The 7,060-nt window shown below is 46.4% G+C and overlaps 1 pseudogene; it reads left to right on the top strand.

The window, feature by feature from the left end:
* The first annotated feature begins 6,559 nt into the window (after positions 1-6,559).
* The window catches only part of LOC115459143, a 32,792-nt pseudogene continuing 32,291 nt past the window's right edge, over positions 6,560-7,060 (top strand).

Genomic DNA, 7,060 nt, shown 5'->3' on the forward strand with positions numbered 1-7,060 from the left:
TGTGGGCAGAGAGTGGACATACCCGCATTATCCAGCTATACGTCTAGCTCCATCTCTACCTGTTTTCAAATCTATGCTGAAAACCCACCTTTTCACTGCTGCTTTTTAGCTCCCATTACTCCCTCACCCGTAACTGTCTTGTCAGTCTGTATTATTTAGATTGTAAGCTCTTTTGAGCAGGGACTGTCTCTTTGTATCAGGTGTTCAGTGCTGCGTATGTCTGGTAGCGCTTTACAAATGCTAATAATAATAATAATAATCCAGCTAGTATTATCCACTCCTCCATTTGCAACTTTCTTCAAATCAGTCACTTTACTTTATAATTCTTCCTACTTTCTTACCCATCTATATATTACAACTTTGCCTTACCCTTCACTACCAATTATAATGTTCTATTACGTATTGTGTGGTGGGAGGCGGGGCTGGTGGTGGGAGGCGGGGCTAGTGCTGGGCAGACTTATACGGTCTGTGCCCTGACAATGGCAGATACAAATCAAGGTAAGGTATACACAAAAAGTAGCACACGTGAAATTATCTTGTTGGGCAGACTGGATGGACCGTGCAGGTCTTTTTCTGCCGTCATCTACTATGTTACTATGACATTGCTAGTATACCATGCCATACTTTGTATTGTTTTCGAATATTTTTACTGCTGTAATTGCCTATCGCTTATGTTTGATCTATTCTTACTGTACACCACCTTGAGTGAACTCCTTCAAAAAGACGGTAAATAAATCCTAATAAATAAATAAATAAATAAAATGATATGATTAGCGTGTGCTAACTGGATAACGCAGAGTTAATGTAAGAGCACCTAGTGCCTTCTAACTAGGAGGTGGAAAGTACTCCCGAATTAATTCTATGCAGGTGCCCAAGCTAATGAGAACATTAGTGCACGACCTGCAATAAAATATTCAACCCCCCTCCCCCCATAAACACTGTGAAATTTGGGTTTAGTGAGTTAAACCCAGATTTTACTGTGCTTTACTAAAAGAGCTCCTATATTTTGTATTATTTGTTTGGGTTGATTAAATAATTCAGAATCAGGAAGAACATCTTCTTGTGCCAAAGAAGCTTACAATAAGTGTTATACTACTACTACTACTTATCATTTCTATAGCGCTTCTAGACATACGCAGCACTGTACACTTGAACGTGAAGAGACAGTCCCTGCTCGACAGAGCTTACAATCTAATTAGGACAGACAAACAGGACAAAAAAGAGATAAGGGAATATTAAAGTGAGGATAATAAAATAAGGGTTCTGAACAAGTGAATAAGGGTTAGGAGTTAAAAGCAGCATCAAAAAGGTGGGCTTTTAGCTTAGATTTGAAGACGGCCAGAGATGGAGTTTGACGTACTGGCTCAGGAAGTCTATTCCAGGCATATGGTGCAGCAAGATAAAAGGAACGGAGTCTGGAGTTAGCAGTGGAGGAGAAGGGTGCAGATAAGAGAGATTTACCCAGTGAACGGAGTTCCCGGGGAGGAATGTAGGGAGAAATGAGAGTGGAGAGGCAGTGGCGTAGCAAGGGCGGGGCGGTGGGGGCGGTCCGCCCCGGGTGTCATCGGGTGGGGGGGGGGTGCTCCGCTCCCGCTGCTCCGCCTTTAACATTTTTTTTTTCGAAGTGCCGGAGAGTGGCAGGCAGCGCGCCTCGCGTCTGCCCTGCTAGTAAAGAAGATCTCGCTGACGTCGTCGTCCTTCCCTGAGTCCCGCCCACCCTCGCAGTAATAGGAAGTTGCCTCAGAGGCGGGCGGGACTCAATGTGGGAAGGGCGACGACGTCAGCGAGATCTTCTTTACTAGCAGGGCAGACGCGAGGCGCACTGCCTGCCACTCTCCGGCACTTCGAAAAAAAAATGTTAAAAGCAGGACAGGGTAGGAGCAGCAGGAGAACGGATCTCGGGGGGGGGGGACTCAGAGGGGATAAGGGGATTGGGGAGGGGTTGGGGCGCTCAGAGGGGTGCTTAAAGGGGATTAGGGAGGGTGGGAGGGCATCAAGGAGGGGAGGGGGGTTGGGGAGGGGTGGGGGACCTCAGAGGGGTGCTTAAAGGGGGTTAGGGAGGGTGGGGGAGCTCAGAGAGGGGAGAAGGGGATTGGGGAAGGGTGGGGGAGCTCAGAGGAATGCTTAAAGGGGATTAGGGAGGGTGGGGAGCTCAGAGAGGGGAGAAGGGGATTGGGGAAGGGTGGGGGAGCTCAGTGCTTAAAGGGGATTAGGGAGGGTGGGGGAGCTCAGAGAGGGGAGAAGGGGATTGGGGAAGGGTGAGATCTTTTTTACTAGCAGGGCAGATGCGAGGCGCGCTGCCTGCCACGCTCCGGCGCTTCGAAAAAAACAATGTTAAAGGCAGGACAGGGTAGGAGCACCAGGAGAACAGATCTCGGGGGGGAGAAGGGGATTGGGGAGGGGTGGGGGCGCTCAGAGGGGTGCTTAAAGGGGATTAGGGAGGGTGGGAGAGCATCAAGGAGGGGAGGGGGATTGGGGAGGGGGGGGGGACCTCAGAGGGGTGCTTAAAGGGGGTTAGGGAGGGTGGGGGAGCTCAGAGAGGGGAGAAGGGGATTGGGGAAGGGTGGGGGAGCTCAGAGGGGTGCTTAAAGGGGATTAGGGAGGGTGGGGAGCTCAGAGAGGGGAGAAGGGGATTGGGGAAGGGTGGGGGAGCTCAGTGCTTAAAGGGGATTAGGGAGGGTGGGGAGCTCAGAGAGGGGAGAAGGGGATTGGGGAAGGGTGAGATCTTTTTACTAGCAGGGCAGATGCGAGGCGCGCTGCCTGCCATGCTCCGGCGCGTCGAAAAAAAACAATGTTAAAGGCAGGACAGGGGAGGAGCACCAGGAGAACAGATCTCGGGGGGGGAGAAGGGGATTGGGGAGGGGTGGGGGGCGCTCAGAGGGGTGCTTAAAGGGGATTAGGGAGGGTGGGGGAGCTCAGAGAGGGGGAGAAGGGGGTTGGGGAAGGGTGGGAGAGCTCAGAGGGGTGCTTAAAGGGGGTTAGGGAGGGTGGGGGAGCTCAGAGAGGGGAGAAGGGGATTGGGGAAGGGTGGGAGAGCTCAGAGGGGTGCTTAAAGGGGGTTAGGGAGGGTGGGGGAGCTCAGAGAGGGGAGAAGGGGATTGGGGAAGGGTGGGAGAGCTCAGAGAGGGATTGGGGAAGGGTGGGGGAGCTCAGAGGGGTGCTTAAAGGGGGTTAGGGAGGGTGGGGGAGCTCAGAGAGGGGAGAAGGGGATTGGGGAAGGGTGGGGGAGCTCAGAGTGGTGTTTAAAGGGGATTAGGGAGGGTGGGGAGCTCAGAGAGGGGAGAAGGGGATTGGGGAAGGGTGAGGAGCTCAGAGGGGTGCTTAAAGGGGATTAGGGAGGGTGGGGGAGCTCAGATGGGTGCTCAGAGAGGGGAGAGAAGGGGATTGGGGGGGGTGGGGGGTGCTCAGAGGGGGGAGGGGAGTGCTCAGATGGGAGAAGGGGTCTGAAGCTGTAACTGGGGTCTGACATGGGGGCGGGAGGGAAAATGGGTCCATGCCTGGGGCAGGTGGGAGAATGGGTCTGGGGCTGAAAGGGGGGATGCAAGGCATGTGGTGGATGAAGGGGACTGGAACTGGGGGCTGAAAAGAGGGGGCAGAGAGAGAGGGGACAGATCCTGGATGGAAGGGGGGCACGTGAGGGAGGGCAGACCCTGGACGGATGTGAGAGGGAGGGCAGACGGATTGAAGGGGCAGAGAGAAAGGGCAGATGGTGGGTGGAAGGGGAAAGAGAAAGAGGGCAGACTGGGGCAAATGGATGGAAGGGGCAGAGATAGAGGGCAGATGTTGATGGAAGGGGGAGAGAGAGATGGCAGATGGTGCATGGAAGGGGCAGAAGTGGATGGAAGGAAGAGAGGGCAGATAGTGGATGGAAGGGGTAGAGAGAGAGGGCAGACACTGGATGGCAGAGAGAGAGCGAAGACAGATGCTGGATAGAAGGAAGACAGTGAAAAGATGAGGAAAGCAGAAACCAGAGACAACGAACTATAAATATATATTTTTATTTTTTTGCTTTAGGATAAAGTAGTATTGTAGCTGTGTTAATAAATGTTCATAATAGAACATGTAAATAAGGTAATCTTTTTATTGGACTAATTTTAATACATTTTACTTTCGGAGAACAAAACCCCCTTCCTCAGGTCAGGATAGGACACTGTAACAATACTATACTGAATTGACCTGAGGAAGGAGGTTTTGGCCTCTGAAAGCTAAATGTATTAGTCCAATAAAATGATATTATTTGTTTTATTTCTATTTGTTAATTTGTAAAGTGGTGATTGGTATTTGTTAGTTTTTTCAAATTTACATCTGCTGTCTTTATATTTTGCACAGTACTAGAGGACATTTTCTGTTTCTGTGGTGTTGCATTGTATGCAGAGTCTGGCATCTTGGGGGTTCAGTTTAATTTTTGTCTAAATAGAAAGTTTATGATTACTTATTCTATAGTGGATTAGGGTGTATCTATTTGTGAAAAAGACATGGCTTTCGGTTGGCAATTGACTGTGCAGGATCGATGATCTGTACTATCTGTCTGTTTTCGTTTTACAATAGGTGAATTGATGTTCTAGTGCTCACTGTAGTGTTTAAGATGCTTTCCTTTTCCTTGTGTGACTCGTACAAATTACTGCTTATGGTATGGTAGAATTGCTCTATAGGTCCTGAGTATTTTGTATTCTCGGTATGCCTAGTACTGGATTTTGGGGGGGGGGGGGGGGTGTTAAAAATGGACCGGCCCCGGGTGTCAACTACCCTAGCTACGCCACTGTGGAGAGGTACTGAGGAGCTGCATAAAATATACTGGCCATACCAGCCAGGAACGGTCTGGCCGGTTAAATGGTCTAAAGCTGGCTATGTGCTAATATTTAGTGTGAGATAGCTGGCTATCTCGACTGAATATTACTGCTTACCCCCGGATTCTATATAGGGTTGCCTAGAGTTACTCACAGTTATGTGTGAAAATCTAGGCGTATTCTACAACTACTCATGTAGATTAATTGTTTTAATAACTTGTTAATCATTGTTAACAGTTCTTAACAAGCAATAACAAGCACTAATTGGCAAAAATTAGAATTTACATGTGTACATTGCGTATTCTGTAATGTACTGCACCTAAATTCTAATATGCGCAGGCAAAAAGGGGCGTGGTTAGGGGTATGGAAATGGATGTTTCGTGGGCATTCCAAATTGTACATGCATTGTTCTAAAATATGGGCCAGTGCAACGTAAATTTATGCACAGGATTTACGCAAGCTTATCATTGGCGTAAATAGGACGTGTGTAGATTTAGTCACATTAACTATGCGTAAGTGTACTCTAAATACCGCGCGCAGATTTACACACGGTATTTAGAATTCGCTTAGGTGTGATTGCCTACCACATGTTAATTTTAGGCACCAAATATAGAATCGGGCCCTTAGCGGTTAGCCCAGTCACCACTATGTTGCACAATATAACTGGTTAGCACCGATATTCATTGTCTGCCTGGCTAAGTTTAACGGTTATATAGACCCATGTAAAAGAAGGTCTGTCTTTGGCCGCTATAACTTAGCTGGTCAGCCAGTGAATATTGGCTTAACCGACTATGTTTTAGCAGCCAAAAAACCCCTGGAAATTCAATGCCGGTCTCCTGGATATGGCCCCGGCATTGAATTTCCGGGTTCACTGCCGACTGCAGGAATTAAACCGGGCTCCCTCCCGCGGTCTGAATATCGGGTCCATAATATGTTACAATATTTCTGAATTTATATTGATTATAATTAAGTCTGCTAAATAAATCCCTTTCATAAATTATCTCAGTCTTGTTTTCTTTCTAACAGCCTTTTCCTAGCATCCATATTAACAAAGGGATAAAATTAACTGAAATGTGACCGTCTCTAGGAAAAGGTGACTAAAGTAGTGGATCCAAAATATTGAGAATGGCAGATTTTTCATGTCAGGGGTCTATAAGGAGTCTGAAAATGGTACATGTTTGAACTTCTGTAACTTTTCTAATTTTTTTTTTTTCACACAAAAGAATGGGATTTGGACTGTTCTATTACAAATCGTTTGTTCTAACAGAATTAATTAACACTTCAATTTTTGCTTCTGGTGACTTTAGTCACCTTTTCCCAGAGATAGTCATGAATATGCATCAGTATTTCACTCATTGCTTAAAGTTAATTAACAGTTCTAAGACCTAAGAGGAGGCAAGCGAAATGCAGGTTGGAACTTAAAATGGCTTCTTTTTGTAAATCTGAGTGAAGTAATAAAGATTTATCGTTTCTAGCCCCACTGTGATAAAAGCACACTTTTTGCACATTTTTTTTGTATTTTTTTAGCATTGTAAACTGTTGTAGTGCATCATGGGTCAAGGGATCAATTTTTAAAACAGCCCCACCCAGGTGCAAAGTCTTAGATTACTTTTTCTTGTTTACAGATATAACTGAATAAGTTTAGGTTTAATTAGTTCATTTTGTCATTTGATATATCATCTGTCAGACTTTGTCAAGGATAAAGCAAAGTGGTTTATGAGTTGCATACAATGTTTAAGAAAAAGAAAAAAAAATTAAAATACATTGTCACCATGAGGCCACATACTAGGATACCAATCAGGTAAGCAGGTTCTGGCCACTCAATTCCTCCACACACTATTGGGTAGCCATGAGTACCCAGCCTAAGCCAGTGGTAAAAATGACTGTGGGTAGACAATGGCAGATCACCCTGCTAATAGTCTGCTAAGAAGCCATCGCAAGTGGTAGCCCTCATAAGTTGTTCACAACTTGGTACTTGCATGTAGGAGACTACCTGTACTTTTACCTAAAACATCCCCCCCCCCCCCCCCCCAATTGGTAACCTTTTACTGGTGTAGCTCTAAAACTATGCCAGGGAACCACATTCTATTTTCAGCTGGGTTAATGATGGGCAATTCTCAGACACATTTTAACCTTGTAAATTAATACATACCTGGGTAAATGACTTTTGAAAATTATCATTTAAATGTACTAAGCATTTTTTATATAGATACAAAGAGCCTGATTCATTATCTAGTCAATATTTGGACTGTGGGCAGTCAGCATTTCTTGAT

The sequence above is a fragment of the Microcaecilia unicolor genome, unplaced genomic scaffold (assembly GCF_901765095.1).
Source record: "Microcaecilia unicolor unplaced genomic scaffold, aMicUni1.1, whole genome shotgun sequence".
Lineage (NCBI taxonomy): Eukaryota > Metazoa > Chordata > Amphibia > Gymnophiona > Siphonopidae > Microcaecilia > Microcaecilia unicolor.